At 35.2% G+C, this 13,478-nt stretch overlaps 1 protein-coding gene across 50 annotated transcripts in view; it reads left to right on the plus strand.

Moving 5' to 3' along the window:
* HNRNPC (heterogeneous nuclear ribonucleoprotein C) overlaps positions 1–13,478 on the plus strand; it is a 75,213-nt gene that overhangs the window by 47,336 nt on the left and 14,399 nt on the right. The window lies entirely within an intron of this gene.

The raw sequence follows: 13,478 nt of genomic DNA on the forward strand, positions 1-13,478 counted from the left end.
TTTCTTTAGTCTGTAGAGATTACTTCAGATTTTTGTAGTTGTTTTGTTTGAATACTTCTTGAAAATTTTAAGTATTTTCATACTTTATATGATACACAAATTAAAATGAGAGACCAGATCTTTGCTAGAGAGAACAAGGTCACTCTTTGAGTGACTTTTAAAGGCACTGAAACCCATGGAAAATTTATCTGGCACAGGTGTCATTTTTACCTTTTCTGCACATATTTGGCCATGCATTTATAGTATATTTAAGCCCAGTTACACCTGCAGAATCTTACATAACTGGTGTAGGTGGAATCTTTTAAGTATTGGGGTGTGTATGTGTATATTTAGGCTTCCCAAGAGATGGGAATTCCTAGTCAGGGTTGAGAATCATTAGTATAAAGGAAAACGTACTGATTCTGTGAATCTTAGTTTCTTTTTTTCTTATGTGTCCATTAAAAATGTTAATGCAGCCATACTTTTTTGGTATAATTTCTGGGCAACCATGAACTCCAGAGTAAAACTCCAGTTTTAAATTTTCACTAAATAGAAAATTGTAATATAATGAAAATAGTCTTTAAGAGTTTTAATTTTGGTCTTTTTGTTCTTGGTTAGTCAGAAACTTTGCCATTTTATTTTATTCATTATTTTTTTATTTTATTTTTTTATATTTGCCAAGGATTAACCGCAGACCTTGTATGTGGGAAGCCTGCATTTAACTACTGAGCTAAATTAGCTTCCATGAGTTGGTTTTTTCATTTGTTTTTTTTTTTTTTAGGAGGCACTGGGAACTGAACCCAGACCTCCCATGTGGGAAGTATGTGCTCAACCACTTGAGCTACATCAGTCCCCAGAGTCAAACTTTTTAAAGATTATTTATTTTTCTCCCTCCCCCCCCACCCCGGTTGTCTGTTCTCTGTATCTATTTGCTGCTGCTGCTTTTTTGTCCGTTTCTGTTGTTGTCAGCAGCACGGGAATCTGTGTTTCTTTTTGTTGTGTCATCTTGTTGTGTCAGCTCTCTGTGTGTGTGGCACCATTCTTGGGCATCTCTCCTTCCTGGGCACACTCCTTGTGTGCGGGGCTCCCCTACATGGGGGACAGTTGTGCGTATCAGCACTGCGCATTGGCCAGCTCCACACGGGTCAAGGAGGCCTGAGGTTTGAACCGCGGACCTTAGATGTATGCCCTAACCACTGGACCAAGTCCACTTCCCATCCCAGAGTCAAACTTGATCAGTCCCTGTCATGTCAGTGTAAATAAGTTTGAAAAAAATTGTTTTAAGTGTAAGAGAGAAGCTGGTTGAGAGGGTTGATAAAGATAGCAAGGAGGAGTAGAGAATTTTAGATGTTGAAATATCTTCAATTTTTTTTTTTTTTTAAAGGAAGTACTGGGGATTGAACCCTGGGCTTCATACATGGGAAGCAGGCGCTCAACCACTGGGCTACATCTGCTCCCCAGTGAGAATTGGTTTTATACATTTCTTAGTTTTTTAGGAGGTCCTGGGGATGGAACCAGAGTGACCTTGTACATGGGAAGCAGGTGTGTAACCACTTGAGCTACATCTGCTTCCCCTTTCACATTTATTAATACTGATATATGGGCCTAAAAAATAGGTGGCCACACCACTGTTGGCCTCACTCTTCAATTTTCAAGAAGGGGGAATACCTTTAGGTATTCTTTGATGAGTAGTTGAGTATATTGAAAGTCAGTAAAAAGGACTATCTTTACCTTTCCATTATTTTTTTTTCTTTTTTTCTTTTTTTTTTTTTTTTTACAAACCAGTACCAGATTTTATTAACCATTATGTATTGGAATACATTAGATATACATATTCATATATATGAAAGAGATTCCCATTGATAATAATTCTACATAAAATTGAATTTGAAATAAAAAGGTATTGCAAAAATGTCATTAATGAATATGAATGTCTAGAAATGTAACTTCCAACCATTCTAAGAGTGAAACTTAGAATATAAAATTGACAGTGATGTGTTTTTAGAAGGAAACATCAGTGAAGATGATACAGGTAGTTTCAAATCACTTTGCAGTGAAAATATGAAGTACTTTCAAATAGTGAAAGTATAATCCCTTTCCATTCTAACCTCAACCAACAGGAAAAGATTTCTGATGACTAGAGGAGTGACCAGGTATAGTTCATGAATTGCTGATTGAAGTATAGCACCAAAATTTTGGGAAGTTAAACAGTGTCAAGTTAAGAATTTTAGGAGATGAACGTGTGCTGTGCACTTAAACACCTCAAGTCAAGAAATTACTTATTCGTGATAGTGTGTATGAACTGAGAGGGGAAAGTGCTTCATTAATCAGGAAAGTAGCAAATTTAGTTTGCTGGTATGGGAAATAACAGTTCTTTAGGTAGAAAGTGCTAGAGGGTGGAAAAGCTCCTTTGGAAAATTTCAGAAATCATCTAAGGTTCAGATTTTTGACTGTTAGTGAGTAAAGTTGATTTTGGGTCAACTATGTTAGGTTCCTTATTAAAAGAAGGTGAGAAGTAGGCTCTGAGGTATACTGGAAGCTATAGAAAATGTGGTTAAATCAGTGTCTCCTGACTCTGAATATGCTATAATTCACATAAGTATTTCATGACATTTTATTTCCTCAGGCCATTTTTTTAGTATCCAGCTTTGGATTATGGGGAATCCCTATTTTTTATCAAAGTCTCCACCAATTTCTTTGAAAATTATACTTTGGAATTTTATTAACCCTATTAATACCAACATCATCTTATATATTTTGTTGCCACTAAATAAATATCAAAACGAAGGGAATCTGAATATATAAAAACAGGATCATATAATGAATCTGTTACCAAATTTAATACTTAACTAATGCCAATATTGCCCCCTCCCAGAGTATTGTGAAGGATTTCTGACTTACCTGCAAATATTTCATATATAACTAATTAAGATGAAGATTGCCTTTATAAATATGACAATACCATATATACCTAAATTTCCATAATTCCCTGTTACCATTCACTGTCTGGTCAGTTTCCATAGACAGTTTTTTTTCCCATAGTTTTTCAGATGGTGTTGTTTAGTAGCATGTTCCTCTGCCACTTGTATTACCTTTGAGTTGGTGGGGGTAGAGCAGAAGTCAGAATACTTAAAGATTATGTACTTTAATCCTGATCAGCTTGACTTCTGGCAGCAACTGTAAGAATGTAGGTATTGGGTCTTTAGGTAAAGAGAATCATATTTTAGATACAAGGAAGTATGTAATTTAATGTTGATATTTGGTTAATGAAAAATTAGAGTGATTTGTATTCTTGCTTAAATATTCGTGGTTGTCAGTGATCAGGCCCTAATATGTTAATTCTTTACTTTTAAAACTGGAAAATAATCAAAAGTAAAAACTTAATTGAGTCCCTTGTATTCTACAATGCTGTCTTTTGAGACAGCAAAGGGTTGGATTCTATAGTTTTTGTGTTGTGCAGTGCCAATAAGATTACTGATTTTCAGCCGTGGGATGGGAAGAAAACAAAACCCAAGATTAAGAAAGATTACCTTGGTTTGGAAGAATTTTTAGGGTACATTCCTTTCTTGTTCTTGTAGAGCTTTGTCGATCTCCTAAATTTTCTTGTTAATATTTTAGTATGGTTTACTTCAATAGCCAAATTTTTCATTTTAGTGATCGAATTCCCAAATTATTATTTTCCCAGTAAGTTATCCTTGTGATTAAATTTGGCCTGCCTTTTCAAAAGTATATTCTTAAGCCATTCCTGATTCTTATATCCTTTTTCTTGTGTTCCCACTTAATTTCCTGCTGCTTGCTCCTCCCAGTGGCTTCTTCTGTTCAAAGGACTCTGGCTATCTGGACTGAAGCCCACTCTTCGGTCACACATTAACTAATATAAGATCTTAAAAGAACCTGCCTTCAATTGGTTCATTATGGATCAAGATCAAGAACATTTGTGAATTGGGGTATATAGTTCAGTTTACCACATTGATGTTAACTGTTCTGGAAGTTTTTAGATAAATTTTAAGATAAGTTGTTATTGATGTCAAGTTACCATTTTAGGTAGATTTATTTATTAATCTTCTAACACTCAGAAACAATAGTAACTTAACAGATACACGTCTCAAGTCTGTCGTATATAATTTATAATTACTTGAAGATTAACATCTTTTTATGTTAGGAGTACACACTAAATGTAAGTTTTTGCTCTGGATTCATATTCAGGGAGTCTGTATAAAGCTAGGGTAGTTGTATATATCACTCGTGTGTTGATGTTGAATTGTCAGTCTGTTGAGATCCTGCAGAAGGACCTAGTTACCAGTTGGACTCTGTTGAGGGTCTTGTTCCTTCTATGGGAAATTGTTGCTAGAGCTCTTCTTGGAGGAGGACTATCTTTGTATGAGCAGTTCCACTGAAATTCTTACAGTGATTTTTTTTTTTTCCCTTAAACTTTGTATTTCTCTTATTTGTCTAAATCTCCTTTCATACTGATTTTTAGTCATTCAGTTTGAAAATTATTAATCATTACAAGGGTGATTATAAGTATTGAGTCGAATTCTTCGAAAGGGTGAATTTCACAGTATGTGACATCTCAGTTTTTAAAATACACATTTGTGGAGAGTTAAATAATTCTCAGACATTCTTATATGGAGAAATCAGGAACATAGGAAATATCACAAAGACTTAAAGTCACTTTTGGTAATGGATTGCTGTGTGGTAGTTGATATAATAAATGCCTGAATAAACAAAAGATCTGATTTAAATAAGACCCTGGTTCAGTGGTCTTTAAGGAATTTATGATAACATATCAGCCTTTTTGTATGGCACATAATAGTAATGAAACTGTATGTAAGTAGACTGTAGAAATCCTTCCATTAGAGATTTTTCAGAGTATTATTACTCTGTATAAATATAGTAGTGTCTCAGGAATAGAAAGGAATTCCACACACAGATCAAAGAAGACATGTATAACAGTGCTATATTGTACAGTGAAGAACATGATGTTAAGTTAATAGAGGTTGTGACTTATCCTGCAGTGTGCAGGATCATGTCATAGAAAGCATTTTTTCAAAAAGGCCAATTATAATTTCACTAAGTGAGCTATATTTGAATTTACCTTTGAGGGTAACTAGGAGGTTTTTAGGCAGATAAGATGAGGGTACCATCTTTAAGCAAGTATTGCAAAGGTCCCTCGTTGGGGTCCAGCCTGTTTTCTAGTGTCACCATAGTGTATATATACATTAATATATACATATTATATATATTACATATAATTGGTAAGAAGACAGTTTGTTAATAGACTATGGCATATTAAGCTGTGGAGTCATATGCAGTGGTATCTCAGAACACATCCCCTATGGCTAGTGAAGAGACCCTGGAAGAAGAAAGGTAGTATAAGTAGTTACCATTGTAAATGTGGGGATGGAGAGGACGAAGGGAGGGTTTTAATGTCTATGATAAGATTTAGCTTTTACCACTGGTAATGGAATATGTCTTTAAAGGTCACATGAAAGGGAGGTTGCATGGTTTGGAGAGCTGTCAGAACTTTAGGACAAGCAGCAGTTTTGTCTTTATTCTTGAATTATCTGTAGATTTATTACAGGAAGGTATCTTGGTAGACAGTGGAGAAAAGTAGTTGTAAAGAGCAGCACTAAGAGGAGTCTCCATTGAAAATGCAAGACGGATAAAAAGCAAAACTATCATATTTCTTAAACTAAAGATTTGAGCCTTTATTTTGTTCTTAAGGTTTGGTTAAGCTTGAAGGTACAACAGAGCATCTAATTGAGGGTACAGGAGCCGGCAGCTTCTCTCAGTTGTAATGCAGATGCATGTTTACTGGGTGCGAGATACTCCTTTGAAGAGGAAGTATTTGTTGAGTTTGGATCAGAGAATCTGCTTTATGGCTCTGAATTAAGTGATATTTTAGTAATTTAATCTCATCCCAAGATAGCCTCTGCTATCCCATGGTAGCCTCTACTGTTTCAGGAATCTACTTCAGGGCATTCTTCATCTACATAGATTTTGTCAAGCCCCTTTGTCTTTATTTAGTTTTGTTTTAAAATTTGCAGCTTTATCGAGGTATAATTCTGTATTCAGTTATGTAATCACGAGTGATCCAATTTTAAACATTACCCCCAAAAGAAATGCCATTAACAGGCATTCTCCACACCTCTTACCCCTTCCCTGGCCCAGGCAACCTCTAATTTACTGTATTTGTGGATTTACCTCTTCTGGATATTTCCTATAAATGAAATCCTATAACATTTGTTCTTTAGTGACTGGGTCGTAATACTAATGTTTTTGAGGTTCATCTATGTTGTAGTGGGGTATCAGTATGTTCCTTTTTATTACTGAATAATATTCCATTGAATGGATATAGCACATTATGTTTCTCTATTATCAGTTGATGGACAGTTGAGTTGGTTCTGTTTTTAATAATGCTGCTATGAACATGTATTCAAGTTTTTTTGTTGTTTTTTTTTTGGCGGGAAAAGAAAAAGTACCCTTTGGGTAAATAGGAAAACACTACAGTTTGATAACCTCTTAAGAGCTGTTTAATCCAAGGAACAAGAATCCACCAAATAGCTTTTGACTTGTTCAAGTGTAGTAAAATGTATTTTTCTAGGACCTTTATTACCTTACAGTGATAAATATGCTATTATTATGGTAGGATTATTAGTATTCAACAAGGAAGGGATAGGATAGATCTGTAGCACACGGTATATGTAGTAGAAGAGACTAATCTGTAGAAATTTTTGTTTGTGATTTCCTTACAGCAAACATGGCATAATAGTGGTCTTTTATGTTCGTTATAGGTACAAGGTCTTATTTTTTATTTTGAAATATATAGCTTGAAAAGGATCCACTTTTGGCAGGTTATCTATTAAATTTTAAAGTTTTTAGTTTTTTATTCCCCACTCTCCCCTTGTTGTCAGCTCTCTATGTCCATTTGCTGTGTGTTGTTCTGTGACCGCTTCTATTCTTATCAGCAACACCGGGTATCTGTGTTTCTTTTTGTTGCGTCATCTTGTGTGTCAGCTCTCCCGTGTGTGCGGCGCCATTCCTGGGCAAGCTGCACTTTCTTTCGTGCTGGGCGGCTCTCCGTATGGGGCGCACTCCTTGAGCATTGGGCTCCCCTACGCGGGGGACACCCCTGCGTGGCATGGCACTCCTTGTGTGCATCAGCACTGTGCACAGGCCAGCTCCATACGGGTCAAGGAGACCTGGGGTTTGAACTGCGGACCTCCCATGTGGTAGATGGACGCCCTATCCATTGGGCCAAGTCTGCTTCCATTAAGTTCTTCTTATGAGTCTTGGGGGGGGGGGGGGGATACAAAGGCTCATTTAGAAACATGACTTTTTAAAAATTGGAGGTAATTGTAGATTCTCATTCCGTTGTAAGAAATAATACAGAGAGAGGCTTTGTACGCTTGGCCAGTTTACTGCCGTGGTAACATTTTGCAAAGCTTAAAATCAGAGTCAGAATAATGACATTGATAAGACCCAGGTCTTATTTAGATTTCCTTCAATTTTACCTGTATTTTGCCTGAAGGTCTGTATTTTGATTTATTTTTATTACGTATATCCACTACCACCACAGTCAACATACTGAACAGTTAAAATACTAGAAGGATCTTTTCTATTGCCCCTTTAAGCACCCCTACCTCCTTCCTGTCCACCCCTAACCATCCTAATCCTTAGCTCATAGGATACCACTGGATTGTTACTCCAGTTCTAAAATTTTGTCATTTCAAAAATGTTACCTTCGTTGAACTCAGTGCTTGTACACCTTCCTCCCATATATGAGGTCCCAGGTTAATCCCTGGTAATCTCCTAAAAAAAAAAAAGTCGACTTAACTGCTAAGAGAATGTAACCTTTGGGGATTGGCTTTTTTTTTCCCCCCTCAGTATAATTCCCTGGAGATTCATCCAAGTTGTTTTGAGAATTGATAGTCTCTTCATTTTTATTGCTGAGTATATTCCATGGTATTTTTGCACCAAGTTTGTTAAGCTATTCATCTGTTGGAGGGCATCTGGGCTGATTTTTTAAATTTTTGGCCATTACAAATCTGCTATTAGCATTCATATACAGTGATTTGTGTGACCATAGGTTTTATTTCTCTGGAATAAATCCAAAAGCGTATGATTGATGTTAGTTGGTATGGTCATTTTTAAAGAACCAAACTATTTTTCTGTTTTCTAAAGTGGCTGTATCATTTACATTCAGAAATGTATAAATCCAGTTTCTCCATATTCTTTTCAGTCTGTGTTGATAATCTCGTGGATTTTAAATTGGTGTATCTGTCAGCTGATGATACTGAACATATTTTCTTTATCTGTGAAATACCTCCATGATTTTTTTCAAACCATTTTCAAATTAGATCTTTTTTTTCTATTTAGTTTCAAGAGTTATATAATTTAGGTGCTAGTATTTGGTCAGGTATGTTATTTGCAGATATTTTCTCTCTTTAGTTTGTCTCTTCATCCTCTAAATATGGGATTTCACAGAAATAAATCGAAGGTGATGTTTGAGTCTTAGACGTGGTGGAAGTGAGGGAGCTTCGTTTAAGCATGTCTGTAGATTGAAGATTTCAGCGAGAAATAGCAAGTGCAGTGGTTTTGAGGTGGAAAGTTGCTTGCTGTGTATAAGAAAGAACAGGTAGTTGAGCTTACATGGAGAGGAGAGAAATACGCACATCATATAGAACTTGTTTAGGGCATTGTAGGTCTAGCTTTTATTTGAGCAGATAGCTAGTGGAAGGGTTTCAGTAAAGGGAAGGGATCTTCTTTATATTTTAACAGGGTCATTCTCGGTGCTTTTACAATAGGTATTATGTAGATGATGCGGAAAATTGAAGCATTCATTTTTGGTTGGACCAGAGGTGTGATGAGCAGTGGTGGGACATAGTTGGATTTTGAAGGGTAGTTAATGCCAACAGATTTACGCACAGATTGATACGAGGAATGAGGGAGGAATTAAAGATATCACCAAATTTTGGCCTGGACAATGAGAATATTGGAATTTACATTAATGGAGAGGTGCTGTGGGAAGAACACAGGAACTCAGCCAAGGGGTGAATATCAATACATATGTTCCAAAAAAGTTAAAAGTTACCTTGTTAGAGGTCCATTGGAGAGAGATGTTTAGTAGGCAGGGGATTGGATGACTAAAAGAAATCTCTGGGGCACTGCGATTTTATTTTATTTTATTTTTAAGATTCAGACAGGAGTTTAATAGATCGCGGGCATGTCATGGGTAATGGAAAAATCAGAAGCATGAAGTGTTTTGGAAGCTGTGTGGATACTTTTCAGAGTCGAGTAATGAACTATGTCAAATGTTGTTGGTCGTTCAGATTAGAAAAGTCTGATTTAGCAATGTGGATCATTGCTAGCTTTAAAAAAGATAATTTTGGAGAATAGTGAGGGCAGAATCTTTTACCAGGAAGATTAAAGAGAGAATGGGAAGATGGAAATTGAAGACAGAACAGAAAACTTATTTGTATATAGTGAATTTTGCTCTTTAGTATACAGTTTTGACAAGTGCATAGTTAATGTAACCACCACTACAGTCAATATACAGAACAGTTCGTTAACCCCCCAAAATTCACTCATGCCTGCCCCTTTTAGGCAACTACAGGTCTGTTTAATTAGACAGTTCTTAAAAGAATTTATTTTAAATGGATGGAGAAGTGTACTCTTCTGATCTGGCTTGATAAAATGAGAGTATAGGAGTGAGTGGGCTTATCTGTTCTTAATGTATGGACTATCACCTGGCTGGAAACTTACAATTGGATTCAGTCCTATTTGTGAACTTTTTATCCTTATCAATCAATTTCCCAAAGCAGCATGCATATTATGGGCCAGAAAGTTTTCAGGTTAATTTTCAAATTATCTTCCAGTGAGTCATTTAGTTTTGTAGCTTCCCAGTGAAAACCTCAAAACAAATCACTATGTTTATTCTTATTTTAAGAAGTAGTTTTTTAAAATTTAAAAATTTGTAAAATCTGATGCATCTTAAAATTACTGTGTACATTTAATGTATTTTTTTTCTTGCAAAAAAGGTTATTTAAGCTTATTTGTGAAAATCGTGGTTTTATTTGCTTTAATTAGTTGGTGTTAAGCTGTGGCTTTTTGTTTTAATAAAAGGTTGCAGGATTTGTTCAGTGTCATTGGGTTTACATCTATGGGTTTTTTTTTTTTTTTAAGATTTATTGTATTTATTTCTCCTCATCCCCTCGTTTGTATTTGCCGTGTCTGTTGCTGTGTGCTGGTCCTCCTTTTAGGAGGCACTGGAAACCAAACCCAGGGCCCCCCATGTGAGAGGGGAGTTGCCTAAACTCTTGAGCCACCTCCTCTCCTTGCTTTATCTCTCATTAGGTGTGTCTCTTATGTCATTTTGTTGCATCAGCTCACTGTCTACCATCTGATTGGTGGGACCTCAGTTGCGATTGAGTCCAAAAATAGAACTCGTGTGTTCTCCATGGTAGGGTAGTCTCTGGGCATGTTTCTTAAACCCTCAGAAGTTGTAATAACCTGTTTCCTTCTTTTTAATTAGCAAGATTAATTTTAGTTTAAAAATATTTAAATTAAAAATTAAAATTTATTTTTAAGTTTGAGTGCTTTTATATATATTGAGTGAGCTCAAACACATCTATAGATGATCAGTTGACTAATTATTTTAGCTTATCTGCTTGCTGATTTTATTTTTGACTATAGATAATGCATTATCTCTAATTGATAATCCATGGTGGTGGATTTTGGATTAACACAAAAGCAAAGTTAAGAAACAGTGTTACTATGCAAATTTACCTTGAATTGGCACTGCTCCCATGAGTAGCATTACAAGGCTAAAAGTAAATTTCAGGGAAGCAGATGTGGCTCAACTGTTAGAGCATCCACCTACCATATAGGAGGTCCAGGGTTTGATACCCAGGGCCTCCTGGCCCGTGTGGTAAGCTGGCCCCCACTCAGTGCTGCCGTACACAGGGAGTACTGTGCTGCGTAGGGGTGTGCCCCACACTTAAGTAGTGTACCCCGCAAGGAGAGCCGCCCCATGTGGAAAAAGTGCAGCCCTCCCAGGAGTGGCACCGCACACATGGAAAGCTGATGCAGCAAGATGACTCAACAAAAAGAGACAGATTCCTGGTGCCGCCTGACAAGAATGCAAGTGGACACAGAAGAACACACAGCGAATGGAACACAGAAGAGACAACAGGGGGAAGGGGAGAGAGAAAAATAAAAAATAAACCTTTAAAAAAAAAAAGTAAGTTTCAGTTATATCCAGTTTAGCTCTCTACAGACTCACCAAAAGAGCATGTATTGTAGTAGACTACTTCAAATACTGTATTTGAATTTAGAAAGAAAACACAAATTATAAATTTAGGCTAGTTGATTGAAATACAGAAGCAAGAATTGCAAGTAGGTAATGAAACAAGTTTTTGTTGTTTGGGATCAGTTTTTGGTGATATAACATGGTTTCATATTTATTACACATATAAACTGATATACCTATACATGTAAATTTATATATATATACATATAAATACAAGTTTAGTATACATTCACATGGTAAAATTATATCTTTGTAATATGCAAATTCATTGGCCTACTCGTAAAGTTTTGAGATTTAAAAAGTATGTATTATTGAAAATTACAGTAAAGTGAACTTAGAATTTTGTTCTCTGGTTACATAGAAAATACTAAACACCAGAATATTTTTCTAGGTATTTTTTTCCTACTACATTAAACTTTATACATAATCTTTTTTCCTTAACAAATCAATTTTATTGATACATATTAATAAAGCCTACCCTTCATCCAAAGAATACAATCAGTGGTATTTGGTATAATCATATAGTTGTGCATTTATCACTTCAGTCATCATTAGAGCATTTTCATTACTTCAATAACAATAAAACAAACTAAAAGAAATTTCTTCACCCCTCAATTTCTCTGCTTCTCCCGCTGTACATATCTGCTGTTTTTGGTTATTCTTGCATAATTATTTATTAAGCAGTTTAATTATAGATATATTCATATGCCATACAATCTATCCAAAGTGTATAATCAAAGGCTTTTTAAAAATAAAATAGTTAATAGATCACATAGAACATTACATTAAAAAAACATGAGGTTCCCATATAACCCACACCCCATTCCCCCACCCCCATCATTTTTTGTAATTTGTCTTTTTTTTTGAAGATCCATACATCACAAATAGGTTACATTATAAAAAATACAAGAGGTTCCCGTATACCCCCATCCACCATCCCCAGTCTTCCTACACTAACAACTTCCCCCATCATTTTGGCACACAGGTCGCACTCTGGGAACACACATTGGAGCACTGCTGCACCACATGATTAATAGTTTACTCTGCAGTTCACACTCTGCCCTTGTACATTCAGTGAGTTATGGCAAATGGCTTTTAGTATAATCACAATGTTGTTCATTACAAAAAAAATATTAGAACAATTTAATTACTCTTAAAAAAAAAAAACCAAAATGACAAAAACTCCACACTCCTTGGAATTCCTCCCCCAGCCTTTCATAACCACTAATCTCACTTCATCTTTATAAATTGAGCTATGTTTTATATAAATGGAATCATTCAACATGTAATACTTTGTGTGTAATTTCTTAGCATGTTTTTTTTTGTCTGATATTAACATCTTATAGTGTTAACATACATTTCTATTTCAAAGAAAAGTTTTATATAAGGGATTGTCTCAGGTCATGAATATTAACCAAAAGGAAAGATAAAAAATAACGATTTATATAGCATAGTAAAACTGCATGTGCAATATGAATATGGATAAAATTGCATATATACATAATCTTTAATAATTTTAAATAGTTTTCAGTACGTTATTTACCAATAAAAAAAGAAAGGATAAGATTGAAAAAGTTCTGAATGAATATAAATGGGAGAATTTTTGTAGTTTTAAGAAAGTTTGGAAAATAGTTGTCTAAATAACAAATGTGTTCAGAGAAGCATAAAAAAATATCCAAAATTTTGTATTCTATAATGTTCAAAGATATAATTGAAGACCTTCATTCTTGGGACAGTTTTTAAAAATTCTGGTATTTGAGTATTAGTAGCTGATATTCTATATTTAGCTCATTCAACACAACTTAGTTTTAGTCTATACCAAAGATTAATGAAAGTTGTGAAGTTGTCTTCCACAACATTGTACAAAATAATGTGTAATAGGTGTGTTCTGATAGTTTACTATGATATGTTGGGTAACCTTTGAGGTACAGTTGTTGAAGGGTTTTCCGTTAATTTTTAGGAAGAGGAATTTTGCTTTTTGAATAAAATATATCTGACATAAATCTTAAGGGAATTATTAATTAGGGCAAATACAGTGTTGCGGGTTGGGGCACACTGGTAGGAACCAAACGTAGAACAATTAGCAGAAAATCTTCACTATGGGCTTTAAATTTAAACACTCTATGTGAACTATGAGTTAGTGTGCTTTTTTTTTTTTTTTTTTTAAGAGAGTCCCGGCTACACA

This window comes from Dasypus novemcinctus, chromosome 3 (assembly GCF_030445035.2).
Source record: "Dasypus novemcinctus isolate mDasNov1 chromosome 3, mDasNov1.1.hap2, whole genome shotgun sequence".
NCBI classification, from domain to species: domain Eukaryota; kingdom Metazoa; phylum Chordata; class Mammalia; order Cingulata; family Dasypodidae; genus Dasypus; species Dasypus novemcinctus.